A 19,111-nucleotide genomic window follows, 5' to 3' on the forward strand; every position below is an offset into this window, starting at 1 on the left:
AGGACCACCCTGGCTGGCCTGCAGGCACCAAGTTGGCCTGCGTGCTGTCGCTGGTGTGGCTCCACGGCCCTTCCTCTAGGCTTTCAAGCCCTTGTACATATTCAGGTGTTTTACCTGGGAAGGGTGGGAACAGTTCAGCAGCAGCTGGCCTGGGGCTCAGCTCACGTTTACTCACAGATGCCTCGGCACGGTCCCCCAGCTTTGCAATGAGGACGCTCCTTGCGTGGGGGGTGGGTTGCTGGCTGTATGGGAGATGGTTCCCCACCTCTGACCAATTTCAGAATTGTTTACTGCTGGAGCAAGTGCCCTGATAGGGTTTTCCTCTGTATAACTCGTGGGTTCAGGTTTTTTTTTTCTTTTATGGTTCAAGTTAGATTTTATTCCTCTTTTATGTATTTATAGATATAAGCATGGAAATAATTCATTCTTATAAATACATCTGTGTGACGGGAAGAACTTCTTTCTGTTTTATTTTTAAATTTTATTTTTTAAAAATTTGAAATTTAATTCTATTTATGTTTTATACAGCAGGTTATTATTAGTTATGTATTTTATGCCTATACATGTATACAGGTCAATCCCAATCTCCCAACTCATCCCACCACCACCACCCCATGGCTTCCCACACTTGGTGTCCATACGTTTGTTCTCTACCTCTGTGTCTCTATTTCTTCCCTGCAAACCAGTTCATCTGTACCATTTTTTAGGTTCCACATATATGCATTAATATACAATATTTGTTTTCCTCTTTCTGACTTGCTTCATTCTGTATGACAGTCTCTAGATCCATCGATGTCTCTACAAATGACCCGGTTGCATTCGTTTTTATGGCCGAGTAATATTCCATTTTATATATGTACCACATCTTTATCCATTCATCTGTCTGTGGGCATTTAGGTTGCTTCCATTACCTGGCTATTGTAAATAGTACTGCAATGAACATTGTGGTGGATGTGCCTTTTTGATTTATGGTTTTCTCTGGGTATATGCCCAGAAGTGGGATTGCTGGATCAGATGGTAATTCTATTTCTAGTTTTTTTAAGGAAACTCCATACTGTTCTCCATAGTGACTGTATCAATTCACATTCCCACCAATAGTGGAAGAGGGCTCCTTTTGTCCACACCCTCCCCAGAATTTGTTGTTTGTAGATTTTCTGATGATGCCGATTCTAACAGGTGTGAGGTGATACCTCATTGGAGTTTTGATTTGCATTTCTCTAATAATTAGTGCTGTTGAGCAGCTTTTCATGTGTGTCTTGGCCATCTCTGTGTCTTCTTTGAAGAAACGTCTCTTTAGATCTTCTGCCCATTTTTGTATTGGGTTGTTTGTTTTTTTTTAATATTAAGCTGCATGAGCTGTTTATATATATTGGAGATTAAACCTCTGTCCATTGATTCGTTTGCAACGATTTTCGCCCATTCTGAGGGATGCCTTTTTCCATTCCCGTTTTTTTAACAGAAAAGGAAAGAAAGGAAAAGAAGCAGAACACTAATGTGCGTAAAATATGCCTTTTGAAACGGTCGTTTTGAAATATGGACGTCCTTTGAATTTTTTGGTCGATATGTGACCCCAGGATTTGTTTTCAGGGCAGGTGTCATTTACAGGCCTGCAATGATTTTGAATATCAACTGACCATTAGCGCTGGGATTAAAGCTGCTGTTGTGTGAAACGGCCACAAGGTGGCAGCAGTTCTCCCTTACCAAATCTGATTACTAGGGCAACAGAGCCTCAATGGAAGTGGTGTTCTAGATTGGAACTTAGAATGGCATGTGCCAGGAGAAAGCCCCTCAAGTTTGTCTCACTACTTCTTGTTCGTGTTTTTAATTTAATTTTTTATTTTTTATTACAGCAAGTTTGATTACAATGTTTGGCTTGTTGTAGGTGTGGAAGATGTGGTTCTTTTACACATATACAGATGTCTGTTCTTCCTGGGATCCTTTTCCCATGTACGTTATGACAGAATGTTGAGTAGTCCTCTCTTGGTATTCCGTAGGTCTTTGGTGATTATATATGTCACCTGTGTTTGTATATGTCTGTTAACCCCGATATGGTAATGAAACCAATCCTCACACCTTTCCACTGGTGAACCATAAGTTTGTTGAATGAATCTGTGATTGCCCTTCTCCGTGGAAATATCTGCCCTGGTATCCATTTTTAGGTAACACCTATAAGTGATATGATATGATATGTGTCTTTCACTTTCTGACTTACTACAAGTCACGTGATTACTTCTAGACTCATCTACGGTGCTGCAGATGGCATTGTGTCCTTTGTTTCCTTGGCTTCTATTCTGCCTTAGCGAGGCCCATTTTCAAGAATGTGATTCCCTGAGGGTTGTGGATTAGCTGACCTGGGCAGCCTTACCCTGCCGGCCCGCCCTCCCCAGGTGTGCCTCGTTGAGGTCAATATAAACAGCGCTCCAGGCAGCAATAGCCCCTGAAGCTGTGCCTGACTCCATATTCTCTGCCCCGTCAGCAGTCTCGGGGCTGTGCTGGTGGGAGGGAGTGATGGGCCACAGCTTTGTGGGTGGCCCGGTGTGAGTGGGGCTCTGCTGGCCTTTCTGCAGGAGTTGCCAGGCTGCCGCCTGTAAAGAAGAGGATGTGTCACCCATACCTTCCGCTGGAATTTCTCTCCGGACAGAGGTGAGGAAGGAAAAAAGCAGTGGGGGCCGGGACAGGAGGGGTATCTCAGGCAGGGCAGTGGAAAGCTTCCGGAAGAGCGCCCGGGGCCAGGACCACCCTGGCTGGCCTGCAGGCACCAAGTTGGCCTGCGTGCTGTCGCGGGTGTGGCTCCACGGCCCTTCCTCTAGGCTTTCAAGCCCTTGTACATATTCAGGTGTTTTACCTGGGAAGGGTGGGAACAGTTCAGCAGCAGCTGGCCTGGGGCTCAGCTCACGTTTACTCACAGATGCCTCGGCACGGTCCCCCAGCTTTGCAATGAGGACGCTCCTTGCGTGGGGGGTGGGTTGCTGGCTGTATGGGAGATGGTTCCCCACCTCTGACCAATTTCAGAATTGTTTACCGCTGGAGCAAGTGCCCTGATAGGGTTTTCCTCTGTATAACTCGTGGGTTCAGGTTTTTTTTTTTCTTTTATGGTTCAAGTTAGATTTTATTCCTCTTTTATGTATTTATAGATATAAGCATGGAAATAATTCATTCCTATAAATACATCTGTGTGACGGGAAGAACTTTTTTCTGTTTTATTTTTAAATTTTATTTTTTAAAATTTTGAAATTTAATTCTATTTATGTTTTATACAGCAGGTTATTATTAGTTATGTATTTTATGCCTATACATGTATACAGGTCAATCCCAATCTCCCAACTCATCCCACCACCACCACCCCATGGCTTCCCACACTTGGTGTCCATACGTTTGTTCTCTACCTCTGTGTCTCTATTTCTTCCCTGCAAACCAGTTCATCTGTACCATTTTTTAGGTTCCACATATATGCATTAATATACAATATTTGTTTTCCTCTTTCTGACTTGCTTCATTCTGTATGACAGTCTCTAGATCCATCGATGTCTCTACAAATGACCCAGTTGCATTCGTTTTTATGGCCGAGTAATATTCCATTTTATATATGTACCACATCTTTATCCATTCATCTGTCTGTGGGCATTTAGGTTGCTTCCATTACCTGGCTATTGTAAATAGTACTGCAATGAACATTGTGGTGGATGTGCTTTTTTGATTTCTGGTTTTCTCTGGGTATATGCCCAGAAGTGGGATTGCTGGATCAGATGGTAATTCTATTTCTAGTTTTTTTAAGGAAACTCCATACTGTTCTCCATAGTGACTGTATCAATTCACATTCCCACCAATAGTGGAAGAGGGCTCCTTTTGTCCACACCCTCCCCAGAATTTGTTGTTTGTAGATTTTCTGATGATGCCGATTCTAACAGGTGTGAGGTGATACCTCATTGGAGTTTTGATTTGCATTTCTCTAATAATTAGTGCTGTTGAGCAGCTTTTCATGTGCGTCTTGGCCATCTCTGTGTCTTCTTTGAAGAAACGTCTCTTTAGATCTTCTGCCCATTTTTGTATTGGGTTGTTTGTTTTTTTTTAATATTAAGCTGCATGAGCTGTTTATATATATTGGAGATTAAACGTCTGTCCATTGATTCGTTTGCAACGATTTTCGCCCATTCTGAGGGATGCCTTTTTCCATTCCCGTTTTTTTAACAGAAAAGGAAAGAAAGGAAAAGAAGCAGAACACTAATGTGCGTAAAATATGCCTTTTGAAACGGTCGTTTTGAAATATGGACGTCCTTTGAATTTTTTGGTCGATATGTGACCCCAGGATTTGTTTTCAGGGCAGGTGTCATTTACAGGCCTGCAATGATTTTGAATATCAACTGACCATTAGCGCTGGGATTAAAGCTGCTGTTGTGTGAAACGGCCACAAGGTGGCAGCAGTTCTCCCTTACCAAATCTGATTACTAGGGCAACAGAGCCTCAATGGAAGTGGTGTTCTAGATTGGAATTTAGAATGGCATGTGCCAGGAGAAAGCCCCTCAAGTTTGTCTCACTACTTCTTGTTCGTGTTTTTAATTTAATTTTTTATTTTTTATTACAGCAAGTTTGATTACAATGTTTGGCTTGTTGTAGGTGTGGAAGATGTGGTTCTTTTACACATATACAGATGTCTGTTCTTCCTGGGATCCTTTTCCCATGTACGTTATGACAGAATGTTGAGTAGTCCTCTCTTGGTATTCCGTAGGTCTTTGGTGATTATATATGTCACCTGTGTTTGTATATGTCTGTTAACCCCGATATGGTAATGAAACCAATCCTCACACCTTTCCACTGGTGAACCATAAGTTTGTTGAATGAATCTGTGATTGCCCTTCTCCGTGGAAATATCTGCCCTGGTATCCATTTTTAGGTAACACCTATAAGTGATATGATATGATAGGTGTCTTTCACTTTCTGACTTACTACAAGTCACGTGATTACTTCTAGACTCATCTACGGTGCTGCAGATGGCATTGTGTCCTTTGTTTCCTTGGCTTCTATTCTGCCTTAGCGAGGCCCATTTTCAACAATGTGATTCCCTGAGGGTTGTGGATTAGCTGACCTGGGCAGCCTTACCCTGCCGGCCCGCCCTCCCCAGGTGTGCCTCGTTGAGGTCAATATAAACAGCGTTCCAGGCAGCAATAGCCCCTGAAGCTGTGCCTGACTCCATATTCTCTGCCCCGTCAGCAGTCTCGGGGCTGTGCTGGTGGGAGGGAGTGATGGGCCACAGCTTTGTGGGTGGCCCGGTGTGAGTGGGGCTCTGCTGGCCTTTCTGCAGGAGTTGCCAGGCTGCCGCCTGTAAAGAAGAGGATGTGTCACCCATACCTTCCGCTGGAATTTCTCTCCGGACAGAGGTGAGGAAGGAAAAAAGCAGTGGGGGCCGGGACAGGAGGGGTATCTCAGGCAGGGCAGTGGAAAGCTTCCGGAAGAGCGCCCGGGGCCAGGACCACCCTGGCTGGCCTGCAGGCACCAAGTTGGCCTGCGTGCTGTCGCGGGTGTGGCTCCACGGCCCTTCCTCTAGGCTTTCAAGCCCTTGTACATATTCAGGTGTTTTACCTGGGAAGGGTGGGAACAGTTCAGCAGCAGCTGGCCTGGGGCTCAGCTCACGTTTACTCACAGATGCCTCGGCACGGTCCCCCAGCTTTGCAATGAGGACGCTCCTTGCGTGGGGGGTGGGTTGCTGGCTGTATGGGAGATGGTTCCCCACCTCTGACCAATTTCAGAATTGTTTACCGCTGGAGCAAGTGCCCTGATAGGGTTTTCCTCTGTATAACTCGTGGGTTCAGGTTTTTTTTTTTCTTTTATGGTTCAAGTTAGATTTTATTCCTCTTTTATGTATTTATAGATATAAGCATGGAAATAATTCATTCCTATAAATACATCTGTGTGACGGGAAGAACTTTTTTCTGTTTTATTTTTAAATTTTATTTTTTAAAATTTTGAAATTTAATTCTATTTATGTTTTATACAGCAGGTTATTATTAGTTATGTATTTTATGCCTATACATGTATACAGGTCAATCCCAATCTCCCAACTCATCCCACCACCACCACCCCATGGCTTCCCACACTTGGTGTCCATACGTTTGTTCTCTACCTCTGTGTCTCTATTTCTTCCCTGCAAACCAGTTCATCTGTACCATTTTTTAGGTTCCACATATATGCATTAATATACAATATTTGTTTTCCTCTTTCTGACTTGCTTCATTCTGTATGACAGTCTCTAGATCCATCGATGTCTCTACAAATGACCCAGTTGCATTCGTTTTTATGGCCGAGTAATATTCCATTTTATATATGTACCACATCTTTATCCATTCATCTGTCTGTGGGCATTTAGGTTGCTTCCATTACCTGGCTATTGTAAATAGTACTGCAATGAACATTGTGGTGGATGTGCTTTTTTGATTTCTGGTTTTCTCTGGGTATATGCCCAGAAGTGGGATTGCTGGATCAGATGGTAATTCTATTTCTAGTTTTTTTAAGGAAACTCCATACTGTTCTCCATAGTGACTGTATCAATTCACATTCCCACCAATAGTGGAAGAGGGCTCCTTTTGTCCACACCCTCCCCAGAATTTGTTGTTTGTAGATTTTCTGATGATGCCGATTCTAACAGGTGTGAGGTGATACCTCATTGGAGTTTTGATTTGCATTTCTCTAATAATTAGTGCTGTTGAGCAGCTTTTCATGTGCGTCTTGGCCATCTCTGTGTCTTCTTTGAAGAAACGTCTCTTTAGATCTTCTGCCCAGTTTTGTATTGGGTTGTTTGTTTTTTTTTAATATTAAGCTGCATGAGCTGTTTATATATATTGGAGATTAAACCTCTGTCCATTGATTCGTTTGCAACGATTTTCGCCCATTCTGAGGGATGCCTTTTTCCATTCCCGTTTTTTTAACAGAAAAGGAAAGAAAGGAAAAGAAGCAGAACACTAATGTGCGTAAAATATGCCTTTTGAAACGGTCGTTTTGAAATATGGACGTCCTTTGAATTTTTTGGTCGATATGTGACCCCAGGATTTGTTTTCAGGGCAGGTGTCATTTACAGGCCTGCAATGATTTTGAATATCAACTGACCATTAGCGCTGGGATTAAAGCTGCTGTTGTGTGAAACGGCCACAAGGTGGCAGCAGTTCTCCCTTACCAAATCTGGTTACTAGGGCAAGAGAGCCTCAGTGGAAGTGGTGTTCTAGATTGGAGTTTAGAATGGCATGTGCCAGGAGAAAGCCCCTCAAGTTTGTCTCACTACTTCTTGTTCGTGTTTTTAATTTAATTTTTTATTTTTTATTACAGCAAGTTTGATTACAATGTTTGGCTTGTTGTAGGTGTGGAAGATGTGGTTCTTTTACACATATACAGATGTCTGTTCTTCCTGGGATCCTTTTCCCATGTACGTTATGACAGAATGTTGAGTAGTCCTCTCTTGGTATTCCGTAGGTCTTTGGTGATTATATATGTCACCTGTGTTTGTATATGTCTGTTAACCCCGATATGGTAATGAAACCAATCCTCACACCTTTCCACTGGTGAACCATAAGTTTGTTGAATGAATCTGTGATTGCCCTTCTCCGTGGAAATATCTGCCCTGGTATCCATTTTTAGGTAACACCTATAAGTGATATGATATGATAGGTGTCTTTCACTTTCTGACTTACTACAAGTCACGTGATTACTTCTAGACTCATCTACGGTGCTGCAAATGGCATTGTGTCCTTTGTTTCCTTGGCTTCTATTCTGCCTTAGCGAGGCCCATTTTCAACAATGTGATTCCCTGAGGGTTGTGGATTAGCTGACCTGGGCAGCCTTACCCTGCCGGCCCGCCCTCCCCAGGTGTGCCTCGTTGAGGTCAATATAAACAGCGTTCCAGGCAGCAATAGCCCCTGAAGCTGTGCCTGACTCCATATTCTCTGCCCCGTCAGCAGTCTCGGGGCTGTGCTGGTGGGAGGGAGTGATGGGCCACAGCTTTGTGGGTGGCCCGGTGTGAGTGGGGCTCTGCTGGCCTTTCTGCAGGAGTTGCCAGGCTGCCGCCTGTAAAGAAGAGGATGTGTCACACATACCTTCCGCTGGAATTTCTCTCCGGACAGAGGTGAGGAAGGAAAAAAGCAGTGGGGGCCGGGACAGGAGGGGTATCTCAGGCAGGGCAATGGAAAGCTTCCGGAAGAGCGCCCGGGGCCAGGACCACCCTGGCTGGCCTGCAGGCACCAAGTTGGCCTGCGTGCTGTCGCGGGTGTGGCTCCACGGCCCTTCCTCTAGGCTTTCAAGCCCTTGTACATATTCAGGTGTTTTACCTGGGAAGGGTGGGAACAGTTCAGCAGCAGCTGGCCTGGGGCTCAGCTCACGTTTACTCACAGATGCCTCGGCACGGTCCCCCAGCTTTGCAATGAGGGCGGTCCTTGCGTGGGGGGTGGGTTGCTGGCTGTATGGGAGATGGTTCCCCACTTCTGACCAATTTCAGAATTGTTTACCGCTGGAGCAAGTGCCCTGATAGGGTTTTCCTCTGTATAACTCGTGGGTTCAGGTTTTTTTTTTCTTTTATGGTTCAAGTTAGATTTTATTCCTCTTTTATGTATTTATAGATATAAGCATGGAAATAATTCATTCCTATAAATACATCTGTGTGACGGGAAGAACTTTTTTCTTTTTTATTTTTAAATTTTATTTTTTAAAATTTTGAAATTTAATTCTATTTATGTTTTATACAGCAGGTTATTATTAGTTATGTATTTTATGCCTATACATGTATACAGGTCAATCCCAATCTCCCAACTCATCCCACCACCACCACCCCATGGCTTCCCACACTTGGTGTCCATACGTTTGTTCTCTACCTCTGTGTCTCTATTTCTTCCCTGCAAACCAGTTCATCTGTACCATTTTTTAGGTTCCACATATATGCATTAATATACAATATTTGTTTTCCTCTTTCTGACTTGCTTCATTCTGTATGACAGTCTCTAGATCCATCGATGTCTCTACAAATGACCCAGTTGCATTCGTTTTTATGGCCGAGTAATATTCCATTTTATATATGTACCACATCTTTATCCATTCATCTGTCTGTGGGCATTTAGGTTGCTTCCATTACCTGGCTATTGTAAATAGTGCTGCAATGAACATTGTGGTGGATGTGCCTTTTTGATTTATGGTTTTCTCTGGGTATATGCCCAGAAGTGGGATTGCTGGATCAGATGGTAATTCTATTTCTAGTTTTTTTAAGGAAACTCCATACTGTTCTCCATAGTGACTGTATCAATTCACATTCCCACCAATAGTGGAAGAGGGCTCCTTTTGTCCACACCCTCCCCAGAATTTGTTGTTTGTAGATTTTCTGATGATGCCGATTCTAACAGGTGTGAGGTGATACCTCATTGGAGTTTTGATTTGCATTTCTCTAATAATTAGTGCTGTTGAGCAGCTTTTCATGTGCGTCTTGGCCATCTCTGTGTCTTCTTTGAAGAAACGTCTCTTTAGATCTTCTGCCCAGTTTTGTATTGGGTTGTTTGTTTTTTTTTAATATTAAGCTGCATGAGCTGTTTATATATATTGGAGATTAAACCTCTGTCCATTGATTCGTTTGCAACGATTTTCGCCCATTCTGAGGGATGCCTTTTTCCATTCCCGTTTTTTTAACAGAAAAGGAAAGAAAGGAAAAGAAGCAGAACACTAATGTGCGTAAAATATGCCTTTTGAAACGGTCGTTTTGAAATATGGACGTCCTTTGAATTTTTTGGTCGATATGTGACCCCAGGATTTGTTTTCAGGGCAGGTGTCATTTACAGGCCTGCAATGATTTTGAATATCAACTGACCATTAGCGCTGGGATTAAAGCTGCTGTTGTGTGAAACGGCCACAAGGTGGCAGCAGTTCTCCCTTACCAAATCTGATTACTAGGGCAACAGAGCCTCAATGGAAGTGGTGTTCTAGATTGGAATTTAGAATGGCATGTGCCAGGAGAAAGCCCCTCACGTTTGTCTCACTACTTCTTGTTCGTGTTTTTAATTTAATTTTTTATTTTTTATTACAGCAAGTTTGATTACAATGTTTGGCTTGTTGTAGGTGTGGAAGATGTGGTTCTTTTACACATATACAGATGTCTGTTCTTCCTGGGATCCTTTTCCCATGTACGTTATGACAGAATGTTGAGTAGTCCTCTCTTGGTATTCCGTAGGTCTTTGGTGATTATATATGTCACCTGTGTTTGTATATGTCTGTTAACCCCGATATGGTAATGAAACCAATCCTCACACCTTTCCACTGGTGAACCATAAGTTTGTTGAATGAATCTGTGATTGCCCTTCTCCGTGGAAATATCTGCCCTGGTATCCATTTTTAGGTAACACCTATAAGTGATATGATATGATAGGTGTCTTTCACTTTCTGACTTACTACAAGTCACGTGATTACTTCTAGACTCATCTACGGTGCTGCAAATGGCATTGTGTCCTTTGTTTCCTTGGCTTCTATTCTGCCTTAGCGAGGCCCATTTTCAACAATGTGATTCCCTGAGGGTTGTGGATTAGCTGACCTGGGCAGCCTTACCCTGCCGGCCCGCCCTCCCCAGGTGTGCCTCGTTGAGGTCAATATAAACAGCGTTCCAGGCAGCAATAGCCCCTGAAGCTGTGCCTGACTCCATATTCTCTGCCCCGTCAGCAGTCTCGGGGCTGTGCTGGTGGGAGGGAGTGATGGGCCACAGCTTTGTGGGTGGCCCGGTGTGAGTGGGGCTCTGCTGGCCTTTCTGCAGGAGTTGCCAGGCTGCCGCCTGTAAAGAAGAGGATGTGTCACACATACCTTCCGCTGGAATTTCTCTCCGGACAGAGGTGAGGAAGGAAAAAAGCAGTGGGGGCCGGGACAGGAGGGGTATCTCAGGCAGGGCAATGGAAAGCTTCCGGAAGAGCGCCCGGGGCCAGGACCACCCTGGCTGGCCTGCAGGCACCAAGTTGGCCTGCGTGCTGTCGCGGGTGTGGCTCCACGGCCCTTCCTCTAGGCTTTCAAGCCCTTGTACATATTCAGGTGTTTTACCTGGGAAGGGTGGGAACAGTTCAGCAGCAGCTGGCCTGGGGCTCAGCTCACGTTTACTCACAGATGCCTCGGCACGGTCCCCCAGCTTTGCAATGAGGACGCTCCTTGCGTGGGGGGTGGGTTGCTGGCTGTATGGGAGATGGTTCCCCACCTCTGACCAATTTCAGAATTGTTTACCGCTGGAGCAAGTGCCCTGATAGGGTTTTCCTCTGTATAACTCGTGGGTTCAGGTTTTTTTTTTTCTTTTATGGTTCAAGTTAGATTTTATTCCTCTTTTATGTATTTATAGATATAAGCATGGAAATAATTCATTCCTATAAATACATCTGTGTGACGGGAAGAACTTCTTTCTGTTTTATTTTTAAATTTTATTTTTTAAAAATTTGAAATTTAATTCTATTTATGTTTTATACAGCAGGTTATTATTAGTTATGTATTTTATGCCTATACATGTATACAGGTCAATCCCAATCTCCCAACTCATCCCACCACCACCACCCCATGGCTTCCCACACTTGGTGTCCATACGTTTGTTCTCTACCTCTGTGTCTCTATTTCTTCCCTGCAAACCAGTTCATCTGTACCATTTTTTAGGTTCCACATATATGCATTAATATACAATATTTGTTTTCCTCTTTCTGACTTGCTTCATTCTGTATGACAGTCTCTAGATCCATCGATGTCTCTACAAATGACCCAGTTGCATTCGTTTTTATGGCCGAGTAATATTCCATTTTATATATGTACCACATCTTTATCCATTCATCTGTCTGTGGGCATTTAGGTTGCTTCCATTACCTGGCTATTGTAAATAGTGCTGCAATGAACATTGTGGTGGATGTGCCTTTTTGATTTCTGGTTTTCTCTGGGTATATGCCCAGAAGTGGGATTGCTGGATCAGATGGTAATTCTATTTCTAGTTTTTTTAAGGAAACTCCATACTGTTCTCCATAGTGACTGTATCAATTCACATTCCCACCAATAGTGGAAGAGGGCTCCTTTTGTCCACACCCTCCCCAGAATTTGTTGTTTGTAGATTTTCTGATGATGCCGATTCTAACAGGTGTGAGGTGATACCTCATTGGAGTTTTGATTTGCATTTCTCTAATAATTAGTGCTGTTGAGCAGCTTTTCATGTGCGTCTTGGCCATCTCTGTGTCTTCTTTGAAGAAACGTCTCTTTAGATCTTCTGCCCAGTTTTGTATTGGGTTGTTTGTTTTTTTTTAATATTAAGCTGCATGAGCTGTTTATATATATTGGAGATTAAACCTCTGTCCATTGATTCGTTTGCAACGATTTTCGCCCATTCTGAGGGATGCCTTTTTCCATTCCCGTTTTTTTAACAGAAAAGGAAAGAAAGGAAAAGAAGCAGAACACTAATGTGCGTAAAATATGCCTTTTGAAACGGTCGTTTTGAAATATGGACGTCCTTTGAATTTTTTGGTCGATATGTGACCCCAGGATTTGTTTTCAGGGCAGGTGTCATTTACAGGCCTGCAATGATTTTGAATATCAACTGACCATTAGCGCTGGGATTAAAGCTGCTGTTGTGTGAAACGGCCACAAGGTGGCAGCAGTTCTCCCTTACCAAATCTGATTACTAGGGCAACAGAGCCTCAATGGAAGTGGTGTTCTAGATTGGAACTTAGAATGGCATGTGCCAGGAGAAAGCCCCTCAAGTTTGTCTCACTACTTCTTGTTCGTGTTTTTAATTTAATTTTTTATTTTTTATTACAGCAAGTTTGATTACAATGTTTGGCTTGTTGTAGGTGTGGAAGATGTGGTTCTTTTACACATATACAGATGTCTGTTCTTCCTGGGATCCTTTTCCCATGTACGTTATGACAGAATGTTGAGTAGTCCTCTCTTGGTATTCCGTAGGTCTTTGGTGATTATATATGTCACCTGTGTTTGTATATGTCTGTTAACCCCGATATGGTAATGAAACCAATCCTCACACCTTTCCACTGGTGAACCATAAGTTTGTTGAATGAATCTGTGATTGCCCTTCTCCGTGGAAATATCTGCCCTGGTATCCATTTTTAGGTAACACCTATAAGTGATATGATATGATAGGTGTCTTTCACTTTCTGACTTACTACAAGTCACGTGATTACTTCTAGACTCATCTACGGTGCTGCAAATGGCATTGTGTCCTTTGTTTCCTTGGCTTCTATTCTGCCTTAGCGAGGCCCATTTTCAACAATGTGATTCCCTGAGGGTTGTGGATTAGCTGACCTGGGCAGCCTTATCCTGCCGGCCCGCCCTCCCCAGGTGTGCCTCGTTGAGGTCAATATAAACAGCGTTCCAGGCAGCAATAGCCCCTGAAGCTGTGCCTGACTCCATATTCTCTGCCCCGTCAGCAGTCTCGGGGCTGTGCTGGTGGGAGGGAGTGATGGGCCACAGCTTTGTGGGTGGCCCGGTGTGAGTGGGGCTCTGCTGGCCTTTCTGCAGGAGTTGCCAGGCTGCCGCCTGTAAAGAAGAGGATGTGTCACACATACCTTCCGCTGGAATTTCTCTCCGGACAGAGGTGAGGAAGGAAAAAGCAGTGGGGGCCGGGACAGGAGGGGTATCTCAGGCAGGGCAGTGGAAAGCTTCCGGAAGAGCGCCCGGGGCCAGGACCACCCTGGCTGGCCTGCAGGCACCAAGTTGGCCTGCGTGCTGTCGCTGGTGTGGCTCCACGGCCCTTCCTCTAGGCTTTCAAGCCCTTGTACATATTCAGGTGTTTTACCTGGGAAGGGTGGGAACAGTTCAGCAGCAGCTGGCCTGGGGCTCAGCTCACGTTTACTCACAGATGCCTCGGCACGGTCCCCCAGCTTTGCAATGAGGACGCTCCTTGCGTGGGGGGTGGGTTGCTGGCTGTATGGGAGATGGTTCCCCACCTCTGACCAATTTCAGAATTGTTTACCGCTGGAGCAAGTGCCCTGATAGGGTTTTCCTCTGTATAACTCGTGGGTTCAGGTTTTTTTTTTCTTTTATGGTTCAAGTTAGATTTTATTCCTCTTTTATGTATTTATAGATATAAGCATGGAAATAATTCATTCCTATAAATACATCTGTGTGACGGGAAGAACTTCTTTCTGTTTTATTTTTAAATTTTATTTTTTAAAAATTTGAAATTTAATTCTATTTATGTTTTATACAGCAGGTTATTATTAGTTATGTATTTTATGCCTATACATGTATACAGGTCAATCCCAATCTCCCAACTCATCCCACCACCACCACCCCATGGCTTCCCACACTTGGTGTCCATACGTTTGTTCTCTACCTCTGTGTCTCTATTTCTTCCCTGCAAACCAGTTCATCTGTACCATTTTTTAGGTTCCACATATATGCATTAATATACAATATTTGTTTTCCTCTTTCTGACTTGCTTCATTCTGTATGACAGTCTCTAGATCCATCGATGTCTCTACAAATGACCCAGTTGCATTCGTTTTTATGGCCGAGTAATATTCCATTTTATATATGTACCACATCTTTATCCATTCATCTGTCTGTGGGCATTTAGGTTGCTTCCATTACCTGGCTATTGTAAATAGTACTGCAATGAACATTGTGGTGGATGTGCCTTTTTGATTTCTGGTTTTCTCTGGGTATATGCCCAGAAGTGGGATTGCTGGATCAGATGGTAATTCTATTTCTAGTTTTTTTAAGGAAACTCCATACTGTTCTCCATAGTGACTGTATCAATTTACATTCCCACCAATAGTGGAAGAGGGCTCCTTTTGTCCACACCCTCCCCAGAATTTGTTGTTTGTAGATTTTCTGATGATGCCGATTCTAACAGGTGTGAGGTGATACCTCACTGGAGTTTTGATTTGCATTTCTCTAATAATTAGTGCTGTTGAGCAGCTTTTCATGTGCGTCTTGGCCATCTCTGTGTCTTCTTTGAAGAAACGTCTCTTTAGATCTTCTGCCCATTTTTGTATTGGGTTGTTTGTTTTTTTTAAATATTAAGCTGCATGAGCTGTTTATATATATTGGAGATTAAACCTCTGTCCATTGATTCGTTTGCAACGATTTTCGCCCATTCTGAGGGATGCCTTTTTCCATTCCCGTTTTTTTAACAGAAAAGGAAAGAAAGGAAAAGAAGCAGAACACTAATGTGCGTAAAATATGCCTTTTGAAACGGTCGTTTTGAAATATGGACGTCCTTTGAATTTTTTGGTCGATATGTGACCCCAGGATTTGTTTTCAGGGCAGGTGTCATTTACAGGCCTGCAATGATTTTGAATATCAACTGACCATTAGCGCTGGGATTAAAGCTGCTGTTGTGTGAAACGGCCACAAGGTGGCAGCAGTTCTCCCTTACCAAATCTGATTACTAGGGCAAGAGAGCCTCAATGGAAGTGGTGTTCTAGATTGGAACTTAGAATGGCATGTGCCAGGAGAAAGCCCCTCAAGTTTGTCTCACTACTTCTTGTTCGTGTTTTTAATTTAATTTTTTATTTTTTATTACAGCAAGTTTGATTACAATGTTTGGCTTGTTGTAGGTGTGGAAGATGTGGTTCTTTTACACATATACAGATGTCTGTTCTTCCTGGGATCCTTTTCCCATGTACGTTATGACAGAATGTTGAGTAGTCCTCTCTTGGTATTCCGTAGGTCTTTGGTGATTATATATGTCACCTGTGTTTGTATATGTCTGTTAACCCCGATATCGTAATGAAACCAATCCTCACACCTTTCCACTGGTGAACCATAAGTTTGTTGAATGAATCTCTGATTGCCCTTCTCCGTGGAAATATCTGCCCTGGTATCCATTTTTAGGTAACACCTATAAGTGATATGATATGATAGGTGTCTTTCACTTTCTGACTTACTACAAGTCACGTGATTACTTCTAGACTCATCTACGGTGCTGCAGATGGCATTGTGTCCTTTGTTTCCTTGGCTTCTATTCTGCCTTAGCGAGGTCCATTTTCAACAATGTGATTCCCTGAGGGTTGTGGATTAGCTGACCTGGGCAGCCTTACCCTGCCGGCCCGCCCTCCCCAGGTGTGCCTCGTTGAGGTCAATATAAACAGCGTTCCAGGCAGCAATAGCCCCTGAAGCTGTGCCTGACTCCATATTCTCTGCCCCGTCAGCAGTCTCGGGGCTGTGCTGGTGGGAGGGAGTGATGGGCCACAGCTTTGTGGGTGGCCCGGTGTGAGTGGGGCTCTGCTGGCCTTTCTGCAGGAGTTGCCAGGCTGCCGCCTGTAAAGAAGAGGATGTGTCACACATACCTTCCGCTGGAATTTCTCTCCGGACAGAGGTGAGGAAGGAAAAAAGCAGTGGGGGCCGGGACAGGAGGGGTATCTCAGGCAGGGCAATGGAAAGCTTCCGGAAGAGCGCCCGGGGCCAGGACCACCCTGGCTGGCCTGCAGGCACCAAGTTGGCCTGCGTGCTGTCGCGGGTGTGGCTCCACGGCCCTTCCTCTAGGCTTTCAAGCCCTTGTACATATTCAGGTGTTTTACCTGGGAAGGGTGGGAACAGTTCAGCAGCAGCTGGCCTGGGGCTCAGCTCACGTTTACTCACAGATGCCTCGGCACGGTCCCCCAGCTTTGCAATGAGGACGCTCCTTGCGTGGGGGGTGGGTTGCTGGCTGTATGGGAGATGGTTCCCCACCTCTGACCAATTTCAGAATTGTTTACCGCTGGAGCAAGTGCCCTGATAGGGTTTTCCTCTGTATAACTCGTGGGTTCAGGTTTTTTTTTTTCTTTTATGGTTCAAGTTAGATTTTATTCCTCTTTTATGTATTTATAGATATAAGCATGGAAATAATTCATTCCTATAAATACATCTGTGTGACGGGAAGAACTTCTTTCTGTTTTATTTTTAAATTTTATTTTTTAAAAATTTGAAATTTAATTCTATTTATGTTTTATACAGCAGGTTATTATTAGTTATGTATTTTATGCCTATACATGTATACAGGTCAATCCCAATCTCCCAACTCATCCCACCACCACCACCCCATGGCTTCCCACACTTGGTGTCCATACGTTTGTTCTCTACCTCTGTGTCTCTATTTCTTCCCTGCAAACCAGTTCATCTGTACCATTTTTTAGGTTCCACATATATGCATTAATATACAATATTTGTTTTCCTCTTTCTGACTTGCTTCATTCTGTATGACAGTCTCTAGATCCATCGATGTCTCTACAAATGACCCAGTTGCATTCGTTTTTATGGCCGAGTAATATTCCATTTTATATATGTACCACATCTTTATCCATTCATCTGTCTGTGGGCATTTAGGTTGCTTCCATTACCTGGCTATTGTAAATAGTACTGCAATGAACATTGTGGTGGATGTGCCTTTTTGATTTCTGGTTTTCTCTGGGTATATGCCCAGAAGTGGGATTGCTGGATCAGATGGTAATTCTATTTCTAGTTTTTTTAAGGAAACTCCATACTGTTCTCCATAGTGACTGTATCAATTCACATTCCCACCAATAGTGGAAGAGGGCTCCTTTTGTCCACACCCTCCCCAGAATTTGTTGTTTGTAGATTTTCTGATGATGCCGATTCTAACAGGTGTGAGGTGATACCTCACTGGAGTTTTGATTTGCATTTCTCTAATAATTAGTGCTGTTGAGCAGCTTTTCATGTGCGTCTTGGCCATCTCTGTGTCTTCTTTGAAGAAACGTCTCTTTAGATCTTCTGCCCAGTTTTGTATTGGGTTGTTTGTTTTTTTTTAATATTAAGCTGCATGAGCTGTTTATATATATTGGAGATTAAACCTCTGTCCATTGATTCGTTTGCAACGATTTTCGCCCATTCTGAGGGATGCCTTTTTCCATTCCCGTTTTTTTAACAGAAAAGGAAAGAAAGGAAAAGAAGCAGAACACTAATGTGCATAAAATATGCCTTTTGAAACGGTCGTTTTGAAATATGGACGTCCTTTGAATTTTTTGGTCGATATGTGACCCCAGGATTTGTTTTCAGGGCAGGGGTCATTTACAGGCCTGCAATGATTTTGAATATCAACTGACCATTAGCGCTGGGATTAAAGCTGCTGTTGTGTGAAACGGCCACAAGGTGGCAGCAGTTCTCCCTTACCAAATCTGATTACTAGGGCAACAGAGCCTCAATGGAAGTGGTGTTCTAGATTGGAATTTAGAATGGCATGTGCCAAGAGAAAGCCCCTCAAGTTTGTCTCACTACTTCTTGTTCGTGTTTTTAATTTAATTTTTTATTTTTTATTACAGCAAGTTTGATTACAATGTTTGGCTTGTTGTAGGTGTGGAAGATGTGGTTCTTTTACAGATATACAGATGTCTGTTCTTCCTGGGATCCTTTTCCCATGAACGTTATGACAGAATGTTGAGTAGTCCTCTCTTGGTATTCTGTAGGTCTTTGGTGATTATATATGTCACCTGTGTTTGTATATGTCTGTTAACCCCGATATGGTAATGAAACCAATCCTCACACCTTTCCACTGGTGAACCATAAGTTTGTTGAATGAATCTGTGATTGCCCTTCTCCGTGGAAATATCTGCCCTGGTATCCATTTTTAGGTAACACCTATAAGTGATATGATATGATATGTGTCTTTCACTTTCTGACTTACTACAAGTCACGTGATTACTTCTAGACTCATCTACGGTGCTGCAAATGGCATTGTGTCCTTTGTTTCCTTGGCTTCTATTCTGCCTTAGCGAGGCCCATTTTCAACAATGTGATTCCCTGAGGGTTGTGGATTAGCTGACCTGGGCAGCCTTACCCTGCCGGCCCGCCCTCCCCAGGTGTGCCTCGTTGAGGTCAATATAAACAGCGTTCCAGGCAGCAATAGCCCCTGAAGCTGTGCCTGACTCCATATTCTCTGCCCCGTCAGCAGTCTCGGGGCTGTGCTGGTGGGAGGGAGTGATGGGCCACAGCTTTGTGGGTGGCCCGGTGTGAGTGGGGCTCTGCTGGCCTTTCTGCAGGAGTTGCCAGGCTGCCGCCTGTAAAGAAGAGGATGTGTCACCCATACCTTCCGCTGGAATTTCTCTCCGGACAGAGGTGAGGAAGGAAAAAAGCAGTGGGGGCCGGGACAGGAGGGGTATCTCAGGCAGGGCAATGGAAAGCTTCCGGAAGAGCG

The 19,111-nt window shown here is 43.7% G+C and overlaps 1 long non-coding RNA gene across 1 annotated transcript in view; it reads right to left on the reverse strand.

The window, feature by feature from the left end:
- Positions 1-363: 363 nt before the first annotated feature.
- Positions 364-19,111, reverse strand: part of LOC309797384 — a 235,595-nt gene continuing 216,847 nt past the window's right edge. Inside the window, exon 3 of the long non-coding RNA XR_016039666.1 lies at positions 364-459. This is a non-coding gene — a long non-coding RNA (uncharacterized lncRNA). The remainder of the gene's footprint in view (positions 460-19,111) is intronic.

Source organism: Mesoplodon mirus, assembly GCF_964341445.2.
Source record: "Mesoplodon mirus genome assembly, contig: HAP1_SCAFFOLD_456, whole genome shotgun sequence".
Classification (NCBI taxonomy): domain Eukaryota; kingdom Metazoa; phylum Chordata; class Mammalia; order Artiodactyla; family Ziphiidae; genus Mesoplodon; species Mesoplodon mirus.